This window comes from Rattus norvegicus, chromosome 12, assembly GCF_021556685.1.
Source record: "Rattus norvegicus strain SHRSP/BbbUtx chromosome 12, alternate assembly SHRSP_T2T, whole genome shotgun sequence".
Taxonomy (NCBI): domain Eukaryota; kingdom Metazoa; phylum Chordata; class Mammalia; order Rodentia; family Muridae; genus Rattus; species Rattus norvegicus.
Window position 1 is genome coordinate 17,573,935 of NC_141545.1, and position 23,273 is coordinate 17,597,207.

The 23,273-nt window shown below is 46.0% G+C and overlaps 1 protein-coding gene across 3 annotated transcripts in view; it reads right to left on the reverse strand.

The window, feature by feature from the left end:
* Nucleotides 1–23,273, reverse strand: part of Cyth3 (cytohesin 3) — a 93,427-nt gene that overhangs the window by 51,060 nt on the left and 19,094 nt on the right. Inside the window, exon 2 of one of the 3 annotated variants that reach the window (XM_087577582.1) lies at nucleotides 86–139. The gene's annotated coding sequence lies outside the window, so the exon portion shown is untranslated. 3 annotated transcript variants of the gene reach the window in all.

Genomic DNA, 23,273 nt, shown 5'->3' on the forward strand with positions numbered 1-23,273 from the left:
ATCTATGCCAAAACACATCATAAATATACCCCTAAAAGAGAGGGGAAAAGATAAAAGTTTCCAGGCAGAGAGAAGAATGCCTTACCTAGAGGAGACAGACATCCACTCAACAGTGTGTTCTCGCTGAAGCCTTCCCGGCCTGAGGAAATAGCACAACATTTTTCAAATGAAGAAAGAAAGAGCTGCCAACTCTGAACTGTGCAGCTGACAAAATTATCCTTTGGGAACTAAGGGGAAACTGAAACATTCTTAGACAAAAGAAAAGCAAGTCGCATTTGCCAGGGACAGAGCTCCCCTGGAAGGCCACTGGCCACAGGGCAGGAAGGAGTCTGAGAGAGCAGGTGGGATGCCTAGCTGTGATGATATTCCACCCGAGCTTGTCGCGAGAATGGTGCACCTTTAGTCTCAGCACTCTGCAGAGCAGAGGCAGGAGACAGTGTGAATTCCAGGCCAGCCTGGCATACAGAGTGAGTCCTGGACCTTGATGTATTTTATCTTGCATGTATGGGAGGGTGTGCATGTATTACCATGTGAAAGGACAACCTGTAGAACACAGTTCTCTCTACCACACAGAGTGCAGAAATCACACTCAGGCCGTTAGATGGCATGAAAGGTACCTCTGGCAGGCCAGTGAGACAGCTCGGAAACAAAAGCAGGCCACCAAACCCGAGAACCTGAATCCCACTCTCAGTACATTGAATCCCACTCTCAGTACATGGTAGAAGATGACAAATGACTCCTCAAGTTGTCCTCTGACCTCCATTTGCCATGGGACAAGCATATGCATGCGCGCGCGCGCACACACACACACACACACACACACACACACACACACAATTTCACTATTTAAGGGTCAAAAAAATCAGGCACTTCTCTTTGGACAGTACTTTACACTTTATACACTGTCGGAAAGACTTGTTGACAGCCTGGCTGGACAGACCCCTCTGTCTGACCATTCGGAAAGCAGAACTAAGGATGCAGTTCTGCAGCACAGTGCTAAAGGTACAAGCTAGTGTCTTACTGTGGGCGTGAGAAAGGCACTAGCAGAAAGGGACGAACTGCAAAACTTCATGCACAGAGGGACTGGAGAATTCTGGGCCCTTCTAAACTGCAAAAGCTAATGCAAATAGCTCTAACAGAGCCCTACAAACCCTGCATGAGGAGACCCATAGTGAAGAAAGAAACAGGGGTTGGGGATTTAGCTCAGTGGTAGAGCGCTTGCCTACCAAGCACAAGGCCCTGGGTTCGGTCCCCAGCTCCGAAAAATAGAAAAGAAAAAGAAAAGAAAAGAAAAGAAAGAAACAGAAGCCTGAAACAGGACAGCACAGCTGCATGGACTGGAAAACTCAGAGTGAAGATGGCAGTTCTCTTGGTCCACAGGTATAACATCACTCCAACCAAAACTCCAGCAAATCATCTCTTTGTAAAGCCAGGTGTAATAGTGCACAACCGTAGTCTCAGCGCTCGGGAGGCCGAGGCAGGAGGCCAGTCCACCTGGCCTACACAAGGCAGCAAAGGAAGATCAAACCAACTCTTCAAACCAACTCTACACACCTTATCATACCGATTTCCTGATTTGGGTATTGTATTGTGGTTGCATAAGGCTGTGCTATTGTGTTAGTTATGTAAGAGGCAACAATGCTCACAAGTGGGCCGAGGTTATTGATACCTCTGTAGAGAATCTTTGTTAACTTTCTACAAACCTACAATTACTCCCACATAAAGTTCAGCCAACCAATGAAATGAATCCTTTACATTGCCTAACTGGAAAACAGTGTTTTCTACATCCTGGTGACCTGGCCCTCCCTGGTCTCTAGAGCCACAGATCCTAGAGCACCTGTGGTGTGAACACCACGGGAAGCTAGCAGAGGAGACAAGAAGCACATGAGGCTCAAAGGGAAATAACCAAGATGACCCTGCTCATCAGAGCCTCTGACTAGGAGGTGACTGGCATGATCATGAAACACCAGCCAGAATTTCCAAGGCAGAAACATCAAGGTCCATCTCTAAATGGATACCAGAACTTGTTAATTAAATACGTGATTTCAATAAGACATGTTGGTAACACACACTGCTGTCTCTGTTTCAAGGCATGGACCCAGCTTTCTGCATTTAAGCCTGTCACAGGGATGATACTGAACTAGAAGGGTCATTGACATCTTTAAATTATCAGAAGGAGGAGGAGGAGGACGAGAAAGAGGAAGAGGAGAAGGAAGAGGAGGAGGAAGAGGAGGAAGAGGAGGAGAAGGAGAAGGAGGAGGAGAAGGAGAAGGAGGAGAAGAAACATACACATTCTAAAACTTTAGGTGACAGTTCATTTTTGTTTGACAAACATGACAAAGGAACATTTTAGTTCTAAAGAGCACTGTTGTTTAAGCAGATGTAGGAGTTCATGACTATAATCCTAGAACTTGGGAAGCTGAGTATGAGGCTAGTATGGGCTACACAGCGAAACAATGGAAGAAGAATGAAGAGGAGGAGGAGGAAAAGGATAAAAATATGGAAGGTGCTAGAGAGATGGCTCAGAAGTCAAGAGCACTTCTGCTTTTCAAGGGACTTAAGTTTGGTTCCTAGCACCCATACTCAGTGGCTCACAACAACCCGTGACCCAAGCTCCAGGCCTACCAGCATCTAGAACCACCGAGGGCCGAGCCTGTCTGAAGCCCTGTGAGACCAGCGTAGACTGGGCAGCCTCTTGGTGGTCTATGCAGGTGGTCTTCATCACGGTAAGTGATGTGTTAATTTGCAGAAGACAATTCATTCCTCTGCAGGGGACCCTAGGCCAGGCAGCACTGCAATAGTGAGATCCTGGGGTGAAGCCGAGCACCTGCGTGCATGCAGTCCTCTCTGCTTCTGTGGGCACCCCATGACCAGCTGCTTCAAGCTCCGGATGCCCTGGCCTCCCCATCATGATGAACCAACCTGAAACTATGAGCCAAAGTGGGTCCTTTCTCCCTCAAGTTGCTTTTGCCTGACTATTTCATCACAACAAATGGAAAAGTAACTAAGGCACACACTTTTAAAAATAACGTTGTGCAAAGAAATGCTTGCACAAGCATTTAGCCAAGCACCAAGGCACATGCTTACCAACCCAGCACTTGAGAAGCAGAGGCAGGAGGGTTCCAAGTTTAAAGCCAATGTCAGCTCCATAATGAGATCCAGTTTCAAATTTTTAAAAATCAAATTAAAATCCAAACCACAACAAATATATGGTAATTAAAATTAAAATCTTCCAGGTGGTGGTGGTGCACACCTTTAATCCCAGCACTCGTGAGGCAGAGACAGGAGGATCTCTGAGTTTGAGGTCAGCCTGGTCTACAGAGCGAGTTCCAGGACAGCCAGGGCTACACAGAGAAACCCTGACTTGAAACCTCTCCCCACCAAAAAAGCACAGACCAGGTGTTCTTGGCTGTGATTCGAAGCACTACACAGCACGGGGTGTGGTGACAGCCTGTGAGCCAACACTGAGGTAGAAGCCAGGGTCATCCGTTCAGGTCATCCTTGACTACCTAGGAAGCTTGAGTCCATACTGGGCTGCAGAAGACTCTACCTCAAAGAATAATTTACTTTAATTTTTATTTGTTTTTTGTTTTTGTTTTTCAAGACAGGATTTCTCTGTGTAGCCCCATCTGTTCTGGTACGCAACAGCCTCGCTAGACCAGGCTGGCCTTGAACTCACAGAGATTCGCCTGCCTCTGCCTCATGAGAGCTAGGATTAGGTCATAAACTACCACCACCCCACCAACATCCGTAGTTAAGTCTACAAAAATCAAAACGTGTTAATGCTGTTCTAGAGTAATTTTAGCTTTCACAGAATGAAGACAGTCAGGTGAGGATGAGGTAGAAAAGCGTGCCTCTTTCACCACGCTGAGGTCCGCAGATACTGTACTTGTAGAGGCCCACGATCTAGATGTCAACTCTTCCTCCTCTGCAACTCTGCTCCCCCTGAACCACCCCTCTCTCCTATAACTTTTCTCCAGTCCATTGATAATAAACATGTTCCAGGCACACGCGCACACACACACACACACACACACACACACACACACACACACATGCCCTTTGAAGACACACATTCCTTTCTCCTCGAATAAACCATTTGAAAGCATGCTGATCTGAACTCTGCTTCTCAAAAACAGGGATGGCTTGAGTATTATCAACAACTTCAAGTTGGTAGGTAAACACTGGAGCAATGATACTCCGACAAAAGACGATGGCCCAAAAAACAGGTAGGGAGAGCAACAGACTAAACTACAGAGCTTTAAAGCAGATAATCACACATTAAAACTGAGAAGCTTCCGTGTGTGTGTGTGTGTGTGTGTGTGTGTGTGTGTGTGTGCGCGCGCGCACTCTAGATGAAATCATCAAATAACAGGAGACACAAAGTCCCAATTGGCTATCTCTTGTCATCAAATGAAGCTTCCCATACTAGAATTAGACGACATTTAATTGAGTTGTTGGCCAAAGGGGTCCTGTGGGAATGCCAAACAACCCAAGCCGTTGCCAAGATTATAGGTTGCTTTCCACAACTGACAGCACGGCCCCATTGCTGAGGACAACACCCACACAACTCACTGAACATGGAGAAGTCGAGCTGGAGCCTACGTAGAGCCTTCGCCCCGTGTGTCTTTGGTACAGGAAGGTACTCTGCACTACCAAAAGCCACAAACCCTTTGATCTAAATGGTATAATGCCTGCAAGATATGTTAGGGCAATAAAGCTTGTGGCCTAGAAATTGCAGGAGTAACCAACCAATGTCTGATTTGACTTAAGACTCACGCCACGAGATGGAGCCCATAGCAGACACTATTTGGGTGACCAAAAACCAGTGACTAGCTAGCCAGGGACCTAGGATAACACCAAAAATCACTGTTTTAAAAACAACCAACCAACAACAAAAAACATAGTAATAAAATGGCTCCTAATGTCCAAATGGCATTCTGCTGTATTCACAGGTTTGTGCTTTGCTCAGCCATCATCACAGAAGCTTCCTCCTGTGCAGATGGGAACAAACACAGAGACCACAGCCAGACATTGTGAAGAAAGTGAGAGACCTGGAAACACTCCGTGCTAAATGGGATTTTCCTATCCCTCCCCTCAGGGATCAAAGGACCCACAGAAGAGGAGGCAGAAAGAGTCTCAGAGCCAGCGCAGGTAGAGGAAACCAAGAAAAAAAAAAGCCCAGGCCTGCACCAGGGTCTCTGTATATATATTATGGCTTCTAATTCAGTGTTTTTATGAAATTCTGCTTTTATGAGGTTCTGTTTTATGAATGTGCAAACAAGTGGTCTCTCATTCTTGTCCTCTTGGGCCCTTTCCTTTCTGTTTGTCTTGTCCAACTCCAACCTGCTGGGTTTTTGTCTTTATTTTATTATTATTATCCCTTAGAAAGCTTTGGTTTCCTAATGAAAGACAGAAGGGGCGAGGATCTGGATGGGAGGGGAAGTGGGCGGGAACTGGAAGGATCAGAGGGAGAGGAAATAGTAATCAGGATGTCTTATGTGAAGGGAAACACCTATTTTCACTAAAAAGAATTAACTCCGTAGTCCCTTCAATAGAGTATGCTGGGATAATGGAGTATCAACAGGAAAAAGACTAGGTTATACTTCTACTCCTCATATAATATTCAAACCTCCACTCAAAATAGGCTATTTAAACTTAGGGTAAGAGCCGTGGAGGTAAACAGCATGGCCTGGGGTGGTCAGTGCATTATCACGTGACAGTAAAAGCAGGAGCAGGACAGAGGTGCAGCTGGGCCTCGGGCTCACTCCTAGAATTCCAGCTCCCCGGATGTTAAGGTAGGAAAATGACAAACTCCAGGCCAGCCTGAGCTACACGGTAAGACTATTTGAAGACAGCAGGCAGGAGCGCAGTGGTGTCTGAAGGAGAGCTCTGTTCTTAAGTGCACTGCTGTTACTGCAGAGGACCTGGGTTCAGTTCCTGGCATCCACACAGAGGCTCACGATCATCTGGAACCAAAGTTCCAGAGCACCCGACACCCTCTTCTGTCTTCCAAAACGTTAGGCATGCACATGGTGCACACACAGTCAGTCAAAACACTCATAAACATAAAATAAAATTAAATTTAAAAAATTATTATGTACAAATGCCAACAAACACATGAAAAGAGGCTGAGTACTGTTAGTCATAGAGAAATGCAAATCAAAACCACAACATTCCATTTCATAGGCATGAAATGGCTTTAATGTTTTTAAAACATAAAAACTAGTGTTGGCAACATGTAAAGAAATTAACCGTCCTACAGTGTTAGTGGCAATATAAAATGGACTAGTCACTGTGGGAAAGGTTGTTGGCCTCTTCAGAACGTTGGGACACTAGATGACCCGGCAATGCAGCGTCGCTCTACACACCCGACAACAGGTACTTTAAGCCATATTCACAGACGCACCATTCACAATAGCCAAAGGTGGGGACAGTGGGAACATCTGTCAAGTCGTAAGTGGAGAGAAAACAGTGTGATAAGGGCTGGACAGTGGCTCAACAGTCAAGAATGGGTGCAGCTCTCCCAGACACCTCAAATTTGCTTCCCAGCACCCACACACACCCACACCCACCCACCCACACCCACACACACACACCCCTAGGAACACACAGAAGTACCAAGGGACTCCTAGAAGTCTAGACCAACAAGTAGTCCATCATTACTGAATAAAATAAAATTTCTAATATTAATAAAGCCCATAAATAAAACAAATCAAGCCAGTAAGAGGTGTCACAATGTTCTCTACCACATATCCAACTAACTGTAGCAGAAATGCTTTGTACACAAAGACCAAACTATGGGATAAACACTAATGAAGCTCACAAAAAAATTAATCTGCAGATTATCATGACAAAAAATAAAAAATAGGTTTTGGCTTTAAATAAAGAAGAAATCAGTCTTACGTGTTTGTTAATCAGTGTCTTTTGACATATGCCTAACAAAGTAAGTCACCAAGTCTAATAAAATGTACCTCAGGCAGACAGTATATGAGAGAGGAGGGGAGGGAGAATGAAATATTAGAGGAAGTAAGACAGGTTATGCAAGGGCATGCATTTGTGCATCACGTACATGTGGCTGGCTCCCCACCCCACCTAGTGAACATGTGTGTGTGTGTGTGTGTGTGTGTGTGTGTGTGTGTGTGTGTGCACGGAGGTCACAGGACAACTAGTGGGAATCAATAGTCTCCTCCTTCCACCATGTGGGTTTTGAACTCAAGGTCAGGGCTTGGCGGTGAGTGCCTTTACCCAGTGAGCTAGCTGTCTTTCAGCCCTCCCTTTTCTTCCTTCCTTCCTTCTTTCTTACTATTTATTTTTAATGGATTTCATGTGCATGGGTGCTTTGCCTGAGGAGGTCAGAAGAGTGTTGGGTCCTCTAGAGCAGGAATTACAGATGGCTGTGGGCCATCATGTGAATGTCGGGAATCAAGCTCCGGGTCCTCTGGAAGAACAGTAAGTGCTCTCAACCCCTGAGCTGTCTCTCCAGCTTCTTTCTTAAGTGAAGAATCTGCACAGTCTCCCTGCACCGATCGCACACAAGCACATCCACACACAAGCACAAATGCTGTTTCCCAGTCAGTTGGCTTAAGGAGCCTTGGAGATCTTCCTCCCGTCTTGCTGGAAAGCCTGAATCATAACTCCCTCTGAGGCAAACTGGATACAGCTGCAAAACATCTGGCATTCCATTTTCCACTCACAAACATCTAGAAGGTAGAACACTTGAGGAATTTAATGTTGCGGTGGGGGTGGGGGAGTGCTATTTTAGGATACAGTGGGCAAGAGGGGTGTAGCCCATCTGGTTTTCATCTCACAACCCAGGCATGAAGGTGAAGTGAGCAGTGGAGGCTGAAAAAACTGTAAAGCTTCTCCAGCCACTCAGGGGCAAAGTCCTCAAGGAGCCTGTGGTCACATCTCCACACTGACACCAAGCCTTCGCTCTCCATCAGGGCCTCAAAGGAAAGAAAGCCACTAGGGAAACATCTCACAGGTGGGCAGCACACCGAGCTCTGCGGAGCAGAGTGAGCCAGAAAGGTTGCAGTTTGGATTGCAGGGACATGGTGAAGAGGGCAGGGCTGGCACACGGACGCTCCCTCTCTACTAAACCAGAGACTTCCACCAGAGATTTTTACAGAAAATCACTCACAGCTCAGAATGCTACTTTTTTAAAAAAAAAAGGGAACTGAAGAAAAGATTTCAGGGGATACAGGCAGCAGACTGAGAAGTTCATACTTCAGCGTTTGAAGGCTGCAGCCAGTGGGATGCTTCGCTCCCACTCAAGTCAGAACGAAAAAGAGGAGTCTCTATTCAGCAGATTTGGATCAAGTTTTCCAAAGATGAGGAGCCTTCGGTTAGGGCATCAGCGCGCTTACCGACCCAGAGAGAAGCATCCCCCCAACTAACGTTTCAATAAGTAGGGCCTGAGAAATACCTTAGCAGGTTAAAGAGGCTTGCACACAACCCTAACGAGCTGAGTTTGGATCCCCAGAACCCACAGAAAACCTGACATAGAGATGCCTAGCTGTAACCCCACAGCCCTATCCCAGATGGGAGGTAGAGGCTGGGGAATGCCTGGCAGGTCAGGGGCCAAGGCCCCGGTAAGAAGAAAAGCAACAGCAGAAAACCCTGCCTCGAACGAACTAAAGCTGTCCTCTGACCTCCACACTAGCACTGTTACATGTGGGAAGCCCACTTCCCACACGCACACACATGCATACACACGGCATGCATACACATACCCTGACCCAGAATTTTTTTTAATTAGCAATGTCCAGTGTGGTGGCATATGGCTTTAATCCCAGCACTTGGGAGGCAGTCAGTCAGAGGGAGATCTACATGGGGAGTTCCAGGCCAGTCAGCACTAAAATAATGAGATCCTATGTCACATGCACGCACTCGCACACACACACACACACACACACACACACACACACACACACACACACCATGAAATTAGGAATGAATATGAAAATATAAACGTTTTCCTTATTTTACATTCTAAAATGCTCACTTTTTACTGCTGACTCGAGGACCATGTAAGAATGGTCTAAGAAGTGTTTCCCCCCAAGTGGCAGGACTGAACCAGAGAATATCCACACAAAGCAAGCATTCTACCACTGAACTCCACCCCAGCCCAGAAGTTATCTTCTTGACTCTACTGCGGATAGCGTCCCAGTGTCACAGGCACATTAGAAAGCAGCTCACACGTACAGTGCACTCATGAAGACAAGACTGCGAGCTTCAGAGTGCGCGCTCTTCTATGACCATGGCACAGAAGACACTTTGCATGCCCTCTGGCCAGGCCTCTATGCCAAATACTCAGCTCCAAATGTGGAGGTTAGGGGGAGGAGAGGGGCTAGAAAGAAAGGTCTTTGTGTGAGCTAGGGATCAAGTTCTCGATTTGTGTGGGAGGGTGGGATTCAGGGGTCAGGCCACACTGAGCTAGGCTGGAAGCAAAGAGACTCCCCCCAAAATGGCCTTATTTTTTAAAAAAAGAAGAGTGTTTCAAACTGAAAAGAGGAGGCAAAAGAACTTATCTGCAGACAAACCAATGCTCAACTTTAACATTTAGCTTCTGGAAATCCAGGCTGCCTCCCCCAGCTGAGTGCCCTCCCACACTTTCCTCCACAAAAGCATTCACTCAACCCAGGCACTCTGCCTCATTTGTGAAAATGTAAAAAGTGCCCCTTCTCATAGGGGACTTCCTCCTCCCGCTGGCCTTATCATCCTTCCTTCATTTATCTAAGGGGACAGAGTCTAGTTTTGTTAGACGTTTTTATCGGTGGCTCTTGAGTTAGAGGCTACAGTGACAAGGAGGAGCATAAAGCCCTTTGCAACTGCTTCATTGTGAAGGCACCGAGTGCACACAAACAGGATACAGGGAGCCACTGTAGAGACGCAAACAACTGCAAGTTCTCTGAGGAGAGCAACAGATGTTTAACAGCTGTCCAGTGACAGTCTGAAATAGCGGAACAGAAGGTAGCACTTGAGCTAGCCAAATGAAGTGTAGAGGGAAATCCAAGGAGGAAACAGTTATATTCAAGTTGGCTGGGGAGCCCCGGTGCCCTACTGACTTGTTTCTCCCACTGGCTACTCGGCTACAGCTGGAGAAAGGAAAGCAGCCCTGCTGCTCTTTTTTAAGTGCCCAAAAGGTGGTAAAATCTGCTTCTAGTTTGAAAAATATGGTGCCTCTTTAGCCTTCTAAAGAAGTGGAATTTTACTACTACCAGCTGTGCTTCAGCTCAGAGAGCAGGCTTGCTTGTCAAGGCAAGGCCTGGGACCCAGCGATCATGAGCCCACCTTAGGTGTGTCATGAAGATTATTTACACAGGATATTTCCTCTGGTTAAGTCCCAGTTTTCTGGTCTAGTGCCTGGGATTTATAGTGACTGCACATTAAAACTCAGGAAATTTACAAAGCTTATTTTAAAAGTAAACTCACACCTCTCAGGAAGCTTCTGAATCATACAAGACTCAAAAGGTCCCTTCCCAAGATTATTATGCAAGTTGCAACACCTGCTAGAGAGATTCTGTGGTGTAGCATGGTGTCTGCATGCTCATACCACAGTGGATTTTTAGGGGATGCAGTCGCCTATGTGTCATTCAGATTCCTGTAGAAACCCCAAAATCTCACTGGTTCACTAAAGTGGAGTAGTATCTGGAAGAAGAGAAACATCTCCCCAAGAAAAATCACACTGAACAGGAGCAACCGTCTCCAAAACTGTAGTAAGGATTACGAGTGAGCTCACAGTTCAAGTGGAAGTGATACCTCCGCCACTTTATCGGTAGCACTTATAACCACATTAAACACTCATGAGGAGCCACAAGACCCTCAAGCTAAAGTTCCTATCACTGGTAGACGGAGGAAAAGGAAACCTGAGGTGAATGAAGAATGCCAGCTGACTTATGCAAATGCCAGAACCAGTCAGAAATAAAAATGAAGTCAAGTGTGAGAGTGAATGCCTGTAATTCCAGCACTAGAAGCTGGAGGCAAAGGATACATCTGGAGTTCAAGGCCAGCCTCGTCTAGGTAAGACCCTGTCTCAAACAAACAAAAACAGGGTCCCAATGTACATTCTACCTTATTAACAATCAGACTTAGAGAAACTTCTGTGCCTTGGGGAACTGACAAGATGGCTGGAAGAGTATTTATTTAAATAAAAAAGAGCGGCATTTCCACACAGAAGCTCACACCATCTGTGACTTTAGTCCCAGGGAAGCTGAGCCCCTTCTGACCTCTGAAGAAGCCTGCATGTACATGGTGCACATAAACGCATGCAGGCAGTGCATTCTTACACCTTTGTTTGTTAAGTAGCAACAGCTGGACAAAAAGAGGTTTGGGATACATGAGCATTTCTCGGAGCTAACTAATCAATTCATAAAAATAAGTCTGTCTCGGGCAAAAGACTTCTAGAAGTTTAACATGATCAATAAGTTATCTCCCACAGTAGGACCCACTAAGAATCAGAAAACTGCTCAAACTGGGGAGAGGCTTAATACTGGACTAGGACATTCATCTCCCAGCACCAGTTCATCACCCAGAGAGAGCTATGGATTTCTCGATAAACACCACACTTACTGGCATTCCAGTCAATCCCACAATCTGGTTATTATTGAAACCAACCAGGAGACAAGTGGGCTCCTGACCTTGGCTATACCTACAAGAAGTACCTACTAGGACCGGAGAGTCAGCTCAGTCAGTACGGTGCTTGTACCACAAGAGTGAGACATAGTAAGTCTGAGACCCAGCACCATGTGAAGGGGGGAGGGGCACCCTGATGGCATGTGCTTGTAAATCCAGTTCTGGGAAAGTAGAAATAGGCCAATCCCTGGGCTTGGAGAGGAGCAAGTCTAGCCTAATTAGCAGCATAAGTCTTGATGAAAAAGTCCTATTTAAAAACAAAACTAAGGTAGACAATGAGGAGTAACACAGGAGGTTGACCTCTGTCCACATCCCTCAGCATGATGAGTACCCACGCACACACATGCACACGCACTTTGTCATACTGACTGACCAGGCTCCAAGCCTACTGCCAGCTTTGTTAGGTCTGCAATGAGAGCGCAGCAGAATCTCTACCAGGTGTTCCCACGTCTCAGCTCTAACTGTTCTCCTCCCAGCTGCTCCTCCTCGGCTCGGGTGGAAACTAACAAGAGCAGAGTGACAGATGGATCACCGGGCTGTCATGATGGGCAGGCTGCCATCACAGGAGGAAAGATCTGTGTCACACCTTCTGAGCCCTCCTGTGGTGAGACCAACCAATATGTGTACCCAAGGCTTGATAAAATCAATCAGAAAACAACAACAAAAAACAAATAAACAAAACAAAACCAAGTAACCCGGAAGGCCTTTGCCAGCAGCAGCTCCAACCAGGAGCTGCGGTGGCAGCTGCACAGGCACAGGGCCACCTGAACCAGACCGCTCAGTCCTGGCTACGGCTGTAGCTCTGCTTCTCTGACTGCCACTTCCCTTCCCTCTGGTTATTTTCTGGGTATGGCTTTCCAGACTACCTGTAGTTCTAGGACTTCCCCTTCTTCTTTCCAGAGACTTCCTTAATGTTAAATTAACTAACATCATCCTCTGTGATTTCAACCAAGAACTATGGTGGGCCTAGACATGAGTTTCCGAGTTCAGGCTTGGTACAGGGTACTCCCCACCTCCCACCTCCCTGCAGTCTTCTGCTTTGCTCAACCACAACTGCTCTCCTATCCTTCCCCTGACTTCTCATTCTTTCTCGCTCAGGTAACCCCGAGTTCTTTTCCCCCAAGTACCTTAACTAGTACTGGCAAGACCGTGTTCTTCAGTCGCCATATTCTTCATTGTAAGCTTCCCTGGTCATCCTTATGCTCAGTGCTGCTGGAACTTCATGGTTTCCATGAACACCAACAGCCTTCAACTACCAAGTACACGTCTCCACTAGGAAAAGCCACACATACACCAGGATGCTGGCAGCCACCTGGTGCCTTGTCCTCTAAGTCTGCTTCTATGCTGTGCTCAACTCAAGCCTCTGCTTTCACGATGTCAGACCAAGCCTAGCTTCCGCCCAGAGCGAAGACACCAGATCCTGTGTACGGCATCTTCAAATACGGTTTGCGCGGCCACAGTTTCTACATGATTCACGCACGCACGCCCTTACCCTTTCTGCAGCCTTTACACCTTCTGTCTGCCTGGACGGCTGTAACAAGATGCTCTTCATCAAGCGGCTTAGAAAGTACAGAAATGAATGTCTCCCAGTTCTGGAGGTTGGAGTCTACAACTGGTGTCCAAAGGAACTTCAGTGTCTGGTGAGGGCTGCTCTCAGGGTGGCCATCTTTTCGCTGTGGCCTCACGGGGTGGAAGATGCAGGCAACTCTCAGGGTCTCTTCTATGAGGGCACTGATCCCCATTCATGACCTAATCACCATCAGAGCCCCCCAACTCCCAGCCATCACCTAGGGCTAGGATTTTTTATGATGTGTATTATGTGCGTGAGTGTTTTGCCTGCACGTGTGTATGTGCGTGCCTGGTGCTCCTGGAGGCCAGAGGAGGGCATCTGATGCCCTGGAACTGAGGTTACGTGAGATTCCATGTGGGTGCCGGGAACCAGACCTGGCCTTTCTGCTAGAGCAGTAAGTGCTCTTGACCACCAGGCTCCTAGCTATCCAGCTAGGAGTAAGGGTAGGGAAGATGGTGCTAGGGTTTCAACAGATGCACTCCGGAGCTGGACGAGGTGGTACACACCCATAGTTCCAGCTAGTCAGAAGGCTGAGGTGAGAGGAGCACTTCAGCTAGGAGTTCAAAACCAGGCTGAGTGAGTGTGCTTGTTGCTGGTTGAATCCAGAACCGCACGCCAGCTAGTTAGGGCCACTGTGAATCATGAAGCACCTGAGAGCAACTACAACCTATGGCTTCACTCTACTTTTCAGAGAGCTGCCATCAGCTCTTCCTTCCACAGGGAAGTCGCTTACCTGAAAGTGGTGACTAAATGCAGTCCCTTTCAACTCTCATTCAGTCTTCTGACTTCTGAAAGTCAAGTATCCTCCATGACCCTCAAGGACAGAAGCCCCACTCCAGGGTGAGCAGTCTCCCTTCTCTCAATGATTTATGGCGTGTCCAACTACTGTGAGGGAATACTGCTCTCAAGAGCTCCAAGCACAGAGATAGCTCCATCCACAAGTTGCCTGCCTCACGAACATGAGCACTTGAGTTCAGTAGCCCAGCATTCATATAAAAGGCAAGCATAGCAACATATGTCTGTCACTACAGTGCTGGGGAGATTGAGACAAGAGGCTCCCTGAATCTTGATGGCTCACGAGCTTTAGCTCAATCACTAAGTTGCAGATTTACAGTTTACACTGAACGGCTGGCTCAGGGGTTAGGAGCAGCTGTTCCTACAGAAGACCTGAGGCCAGTTCCCACACCCAGACCGAGTGCCTCATAACTGCCTAACCCTGGCTTCAGGAGATCCTGCGTGCTCTTCTGGCCTCCGTGGGCATTCACACACACAGTACAAAGACAAACACATACATAAAACTTCAGGGGCTCAGAGATGGCTCAGTAGCAGCTAAGAGAACTTGGGGCTGGTTCAGAGGACCTGGATTCTGCTCCTCGCACCCACATGGGAGTGTACAACTGTCCTTGATTCAAGTCTCGGGATGCCCTGACCTCTTCTGGCCTCCACAGGTACCAGACATGCATCCCATGCACAGACACTAGCAAGACAACCATACACATAAAATGAAAAGTAAAAATTCAATTTAAAACAAAAATCTTTTAAAGGTAAAGGGTCTAGAGAAATGGATCAGAGGTTAAGAGCACTTGTACCTCTAGAAGAGGACCCAGGTTCAATTCCCAGTAACCACGTTCACAACCATATGTAACTTCAGTTCCAATGGATCCTCTTCTTCTAGTCTCCCTGGGCACCAGGCAGCCATATGGTATACATACATATATTGAGGCAAAATACCCATACACATAATAAAGTAATTTTCTAAAGGACACACTACATTTGGTACAGACACTTACCTGACTCCAGTACCACAGGGCCTTGCTTCAAGTCCTCTCAGAAGTCTACACACAAATCACCTTACTTTAAGTCAAGTAGTATGAGTAGAACTGTTGGGGTCAGGCCCTCGGAGCACAAGGGGAATGAAGAGAACACAAGGCACAGGGCCTGGAGAGCAACAGAGGCTCCAGAAGTCTCCAGAGGACAGCTTGGGCCCACTGATAATAAATCAGGAGCACGTGACATCACTAGCTGAGGCAAAGCACTATCTCTTCATCCATTCTGCTCTGGTCTCTACTTTAAGACATGCTCAGGGGCTAGAGAGAAAACTCAGTAGACACAGTAGGGACCTGCAACTACATAAGCCAGGTATCCCAAAAGTGTGCGTGTGTGTGTATGTGTGTGTGTGTGTTTTCCCTAGTACTAATAATGTAGAGACAGGAGGATCCCTAGAACTCACTGGCCAACTAGCCTAACCAACTGGAAATATTAGAGACTGAAGGGAAAACAGGGACATCAGCCTCTGGCCCTATACACAGATACACACAAGCCGGAAGTAAGTGCTTATTTTCGAAGGAATCACTGCTAATTACCTGGGTCTCAACTCATGGGAACTGGAAGCCTCAATTTCATCTAATTTCCAGAGAAGACAGGAGAGGCAAAACACAAAATAGAATTTCATGACACTCAGGGAAGCATTTGCCCTTTGTTGCTGGAACAGGGCCTGCACACCAATTTGCCTGGGATGTACAATTAGTGGAATTGGCTCCCTGCAAACATTCTAATTTACAAAAGAAAACATTGTAACTATCTAAGGTAAACTGTTATATTTTATCAAGCACCCTTAGGAATGGTTGTCATTCAAACCCAGGAAACAGACTATAGCTACCAGGATACAAATTAACTATCAATATTTTAAGTCAGATGTGTTCTTTTTTAAATTAATTGCTTTTAAGTACATGTTCATAAAAATGTTAAGCATCATGAAACTTGGTATCTATGTAATTGCTTCATTTATAGTCAAAAGAAATAACCCTGGGGCTTGCAGTCAAGCATAGCCCTCCCTCGCAGGTAACTACTTAGCAGTTTCCATTAAAGGAAATTCCTTACTCTTAAAAAGAAAAGGGTGGAGGAAAAAACAGTCAGATTAAGAAGTGACTGCTAATACCCAAGATGAAGCTCCCTAGGGAGGATGCCAGGGAGGGAATGCAAAGTGCAGTAGAACGGAAACGACCTACACATATAGAGAAGTGTACTGTGCTAGAGTCGATGTAGTAAAGCCCTAGGCTGGGGAGAGCTTTCGGGGCAGCGTAGACTTTGGGTTCTACTCCCAGCACCAAAGACAGGTGTGGGTAGGAAGAGAAGAAAGATCAGGAAATGGGAGACCTGCTCTGTGGTACAACTGCTGTGTGACACTACAGTAAAAACATGCATGCTGGAACGTATTTGTAGAACCGATACCAGTAACATGAAAGCCAATCTACACCATGGATGTACCCCAGTGGACTCCCACCTGGCTACAGTTTACGTCCAATGGACAATGGATGTTAAGGGCTTGGTTATCAGCTGACAGTCTTTGGAGAGGTGACAGTGTCATGAAGGTTCTGACTTTATCAACAGACTACTTTCCATGGTAAGACTGCTTGGAAAAGGAGGATGCTGAAAGGCACGGCTCCCATGAGGTGAGCAACTGTCCTCCACCAATGCTCTTCCGCCATGACGTTCCTACCTTACCATGGGTCCACAAACACCAGGCCAAGTGGCCACAGACCGAAACTTCTCAAGCTGCACAGCAAGATAAATCCTTTCTTCCTCACTCTGTCAAGGCAACGAGCAGGGGACTAACAGATGAACTCACCACATGTACTGCTACAGCGGGGGCGTTAACCATGGGGAGAAAAAGTAGGCGGGGCAGAGGGTGCAGAGTTCCTGCTTATCTTCAAGAATGTGTTCTGTGACCTCTAAGAGACACCTAAAACTACACAGAGTACCAGTGTGTGTGTGTGTGTGTGTGTGTGTGTGTGTGTGTGTGTGTGTGTGTGTGTGTTCCTACATAGACATCTGTAGTGGGTTGATCTGATGCTGCTTGAATTCTAATGCTAAATACTGGTTCCTCAAGATGTGGTTGTCCCTGATGAGCGAATCCCCACATTTTCAAGTGATGCCATGTGAACCTTCTCCCTAGATTAACTGGTCAATAAAAGGCCTGTGACTGGGCAAGGGAAAGAGAAAGTTTGAGAGACAGGGTCGCAGGTAGAGAGAGGAGAGGAAGAAGTGAGAGGAGAGGAAGATGCCATTGGACCAGAACTGTGTGGCCAGGAGAAACAGCAAGTAACAAAGGGGCATTTTTGCTGGGGAATAAGTTAGTATAGCCTAGATCTGCCCAATCAAGGAATATGGTTTATAAATAAAATATCTGGACTGTGTGTCTTTTATATGGGCTTATTAGAATTGTAAATTCTTACTCCAGATATCTCAATAAGGTTTGTCTTACTATTTAGGTACTATAGGAGAGTAAAAGGTTAACTGACTGTTGTAACATATTGTAATAAAAAGTTGCTTAAAAAGTAATGAATAGGGGCTGGGAATTTAGCTCAGTGGTAGAGCGCTTACCTAGGAAGCGCAAGGCCCTGGGTTCGGTCCCCAGCTCCGAAAAAAAGAACCAAAAAAAAAAAAAAAAAAGTAATGAATAGTTCTAGAACTTTCCATTTGGTATTTTGAGACCAAGGTGAACCATGAGAAAGTGAAACTGCAGGAAATAAACCCACACACAGCAAAGGGCAGAGGATGGAGGTGTTGCTGAATAAGGGAACTCCCCACAGTCTGTTCAGTTCTGTTACCTAAACTGTTTTAAAAGACGTCTGTTAAAAAGACTACGTCTCTAGAATCAAGAGGCTAAGGCAAGACCAAATCTGAAACTACCATAGGCTACTCAAGACCTTGTCTTAAAAAAGGGGGGGGAAACTGGGGGAACTTGTTTCTCACCCTCTCTGGTCTCTACACATCACCACCCACAATGCCTAGGGTCACTGGGCCCTCAGCTCTGCCCTCTTTCTTTTTAACAAACACAAGTTCCCAATGTTTCAATTCACCACCTACAAGTAAGTTAATGACCTCTAAAGTTGAAGGCATAGCTAACTGTCAACTTGAGAGTATTCTAAAATCATCAATGGAAGGGAACCTCTGGGCACGTCTGTGAGTAGGTAAGCTGAATCAGAAAGACTCGCTCCAAATAGGGAAGGCTGTATCCTGTGAACTGCGTAAAAAGAGAAAGGCATCTGAGTGCCAGGGTCCGTCTTCATTTCCTGACGACAGACAGGGTACACATCTGCCTGACGGTCCTGCTGCCATGCCTTCCCTGCAATGACAGCTGTACCCTCAAACTGTGAGCCGAATTCTTTCTCCCTTAAGTGGCTTTTGTGGGGTATCTGATCACCAGGACAAGAAAAGTAACTAACACAGCTCAGCGTAACCTAACGTTGAATTAGAATACCAATGGCCTCTGAGACCAACACCTCACAGAAAACACTGCGTTATCTCTTTCATCTCTTTGTAGTGAAATACCAGAAGACTTGTGATTGGAGATTGTCAATTAGCTAGTGTGGGCAACAAAAGCTACAGAAAATATGAGAAGTACCAAGAATATGTAGTAACTTTTTCCCAAGTTCTGGGTTGTTATTGCTTTTATGCACTTGTTAAAGCGTGTTAAATCATTGTGACTTCTGTTCCACTACAACTCAATACCTGAACCATACATGCTTATTCTTTCCCCCTGGACAGGGTATCCCTGTAGAGTCCTAGCTGGCCTGGTACTGTAGACCAGGCTAGCCTCAAATTCAGAGACTCCCCGCCCCTGCCTCCAGAGTACTGGGATTAAAGGCCCCATCAGTGCATCACTGCTGACCTCAGCTGCTGCCGTGCCGGGCCTCTCACCTCTCCCTTCATTGCTGTTTATCACAGGACCGAGATCCTAGAGAAAGCAATGCCTTAAGAGATGTGCTCAGACCCTAACTCAGCTCCACCCTCTAAGAAATTCATAAAGATCTATTTAAAAAGACCCCACAAGAATTTGGGGGTGAATCATAGATTATCAAAATTCTAAATAGATATGGTCCCATCAGTACCCTCCATAAAATGACACCTGCTTAAACACTTCCTAAAACAGGGCTGGGGAGGTTACTGCACTGGGAAAACATCTGCTGACACAGACAACCCAAGTTCAGCTCTCCAGACCAAGTAGCACCATCTGCATTACCCCAGTAGAGTGGGGGGGGGGGGGGGGTAGAAACAGGAACATTCCAGTATTAGCTAGCCAATCAACCCAGCCAATGAGCCCCAGGCTGAGCAGCAGAGGAAGGCACCTGAAGCTGGCCGCTGGTCTTCACAAGTAAAGACACGACTTCATGACACATACGTGAGCACACAAAATCTCTAAACGACACAGCAAGAGTGTTTAGTTACACTCTGAACAAATAGAGGGGAGACAGACCACAGCATGTCTGACTGGAGGGCCCGACCTCATAATCTGTTTCACTTCATCTTCTTCCTCTGATGTGAGATGCCTTTGTCTTAGTTTAAATCTTCTAGTAGGTAGGTTACCTTTAGAGTATCTTTTTAAACCACAGTACTATTAAATTTCTGTAGTTATCAATGTCAAAAGTCTGGGTCCTTACCTTCTCCCAATACTTCCTGAGCGTCCCCACCATCAACTTGCCAGCCTCTCTAATTCCCACACTCACTTTGTTAGGGCTACTGACCCTGTATACTGTAACTGTTTATCTGTTACTGGTTTATCCTCTCTCTGGATTCACTCAAATGGTTACGTTTATAACTAGACACACTTATGGTTAAATTTCAATGACAGTGCTTTGGTTTCAATATCACAACTTCTCATTAGTTATTTCAACCTTTTTGCCATTAACCAGACCGACCCTTACTATGTTGCCAGGCTGACCTTGAATGCTCTCATTTCAGCCTTTCTGGAAGCTGGATCTCAGGCACACCAATTAAGTCTTTTCGTTGGGGGTCTACGATGAAAAACTTGTCTCCTTTTACTGAAAAACTCCCAGATGGCGTCAGGAAGATCCCAGAGAAGACCCCACATCCTTGAAGAGAAAGGACACGCTGGTGCCTAAGACGTTAGTCCAAGGATAGGCGAGCTCTCACTGAAGCCCAATGCTAGCTCTGCCCTTTGCGTGTGCATGTGTGCAGGAGGTCGGAGGTCAATGTAGACCTTTTTACTCTTCTGTCTTACTTCTGAGACAGGTTCTCTCCCAGACTAGACTGGCTAACCAATGACCTCTGGGGGGATCTCTATGCCCCACACCTGACTTCTGCATTAGGGCTGGAGATACAACTCTGCTCCTCTCGTTTACACAGCGAATACCTCAGGGCTGAGCCATCTCACCACACTCCTAGCTCTACCTTCTTTGCAGTTTCAGGGAGTGCCTTCCTGTTGTCTTTACAAATTAACAATTAGGGCGATTGATTCTTAAATACAACCCTTTTCTCTCCTAAAAACTCTCAGCTTACTCTACCCAGCAATATTGTAGGAGTCTGAAAGAATCCTGACGCCCCCTCCCTAAGAAACTTCCACACACAGACATTTGCTTTAGCGGAGCTCTTCTTGGGTCCTTTATCCTGATATGTCTTTCTTTTTGCTAATTTCAACTAACGCAGAATAAGCCCATTGAATATACAAAAGCATCTGGTGTTTTTCTTTCAAGTCAAAGATACTTTTTCCATTGTACCTCCGATTACTGTTTCTGGTTTGTTTTGGTATCTTCTCAGGAACAATACTTATTTAGATCACAGCACTAATTTAACTTCCCACATGGCCAATTTTCTTCCTCATGGATCCTAGTAGAGTTTAAAATTCTGCAAATGGGGGTTAGGGATTTAGCTCAGTGGTAGAGCGCTTGCCTAGAAAGCGCAAGGCCCTGGGTTCGGTCCCCAGCTCCGAAAAAAAGAAAAAAAAATTCTGCAAATGCATTTAGTAATAGTAGTTTCTTTCTCTTGGCTTATTCATTTCACCTCATAATTCTGTCTCTCAATCAACTGGTTTCCAACTTGGCCAATGGCCTTTTCCATCTTAAAAAGATTGTGTGTGTGTGTGTGTGTGTGTGTGTGTGTGTGTGTGTGTGTACACACGTGTACACAGGCATGACTGTGTCAAATGTATGCAGTATCTATGGAAGTCAGAAGAGGGCAGTGGATCCCCTGAAGTCACGGGAAGAGGGTGCTAGGAACCTTGCAAGAGCAGCAAGCACTCTCAACTACTGAGCCAAATCCTTATCCCCACCCCTTTAACATTTAATCCATTTATTTCCCTCCTTCTATTTTATTAAAATCAACAAAAAGGACATTTTATCTAAAATTTTCTTCAAGTTTCTATTGGTTTTTTTCCAGAATCACATTTCAGAACCTGTATCCTCCTCCATTTTATTTTGGCAGCGAGCTGTTTCTATTGTTAATAAACAATGGTTTCCAAGCCCAAGCTTCCCTCATCCACCCCAAACAGAGTGGCTGGCCCTGCTTGTAACACTGCCAAGTTTGTCCGGGTTTGTTTTGTTTTACTTTTCTACCTCTTATGTGTGAGCAGGAGGGCTGTATACACCTAAACCACGCGAGCACTCCACAGGTAGTCCAGCTTCATCCCTCAGACATTTTGTCAGTCTCCTTGGAGAAACCCATCCGTCGCTTCTGGATCCTGATGTCTGTACCTAACTGACCTGGTTTCCACTCCAGGTGGCTGGAAGCTGCTCCAGGGAGAAGACTTCGGCACGGAGGCAGCAGCCCTAGTACGTCTGAGCATATGGAGCCCACATGTGTCCAATGGCCTCCCAGGCCAGCGGCTCCTGACACCAATTAGTGCAGGAACAAACCCACCCCTGGCTGTCTGCAGTCACTTGGGATCCATCATCCAGCCCTTCCTACTTCCCAAATTAGCAGGGCCCATATCTCGGTTTACATTGTTTCACGCAGCGCCGAACCCTTAGGAAACAGTAAATGAGTCAGGCCCTGATATTTCTTCACCCGATCCCACCTAGGATGAGTCAGCTTTTCACTCTTCTCCCTCTCAGTCACTTCTATCAGAAGCTGCTGATTCAAGAGGAAGGAAGACTGGAAGTCAGGGAATTCTAGCACCTATTCACTTACCCCACCCCGCCCCCAACAAATTGCGAATGATCATTTTTTAAAGTATTCTTCCATCTTCTCAAGTCTCTTTCTTTTGGAGTCAGCTATACTTTCTAAAAATATTTTGAATTAAATCCCTCTCATGCTGCTGGGTTTTTCCACCCATCTGGATATCCTTGCTGTCTGCACACATTTAAAAGTGAGATAGAGTTAGCTTTGAGGCATCTTTCAGCGTTGTAGGCAAGTGTCTTCCCTCAGTCGATTTCCTCTTAAGGTTTGCATTTTGAGTGAGAACGTGCATTAACTTTGGGGTTCATAAACAAAGCCTAGACACTACCTTCCATCATGGTGAAAGGTCAGATAAAGGCTGACGGGCTCAGAAGCCCTCAGAAGGCAAAAATAAAAATAAGCAACTTTATTTGGGTTCTCAGGATATATCCAGAAGCCCCAATTTCCCTCTAAACAGAGAATTTAATTTTTGTAGAGAAACGTTTGCCTGAGAATAAATATCTATCAACTATGCCCTTACTAAAGAGGAAAGGGAACAAACAGAGGGAAGAGTGTGGGGAACATTCTGGAACAATGGCTTCCAGATGGCCTTTTGAATCCAGTGTGTGTGTGAAACAATTCCCACACTTGCTGCCCTTGCACAAGCATAGCCTTGTAAAGGGGCTGCCAAGAGCCCTTCCTGCTTCTTCTAAATCCCCATTCTCACACCACATCATGGAGCACAGCTTTCCATCCCAACACTCTGGAGGCAGAGGCAGAAGTATCAATTCAAAGCCCATCTTGGCTACAAAAGAACTATCTCAAAAAATAACCCCTATTTTGTTTGATCTGTTGGTAAGTTTCCAATTTCTTGTTCCTTCTAACAGCTTATTTCTCCCCCTCTACAGAAGGGGTCTCCACTTAACATGATGAATCCATCCACCATGTGTATCAGAGGGCCGCAGTGCCACGTACCTTTAATCCCTGGAGGTAGAGGCAGGAGACTCTATGTGAGTCTAGCTAATTTATAAAATGATACCCTGTTTCAAAGAGATGCTTGATATAGATAGATAGATAGATAGATAGATAGATAGATAGATAGATAGATAGATAGATAGATATAGTGAGATGATTACCATTTAAGCCAATTGTCATGGCCAAATCAGTGACC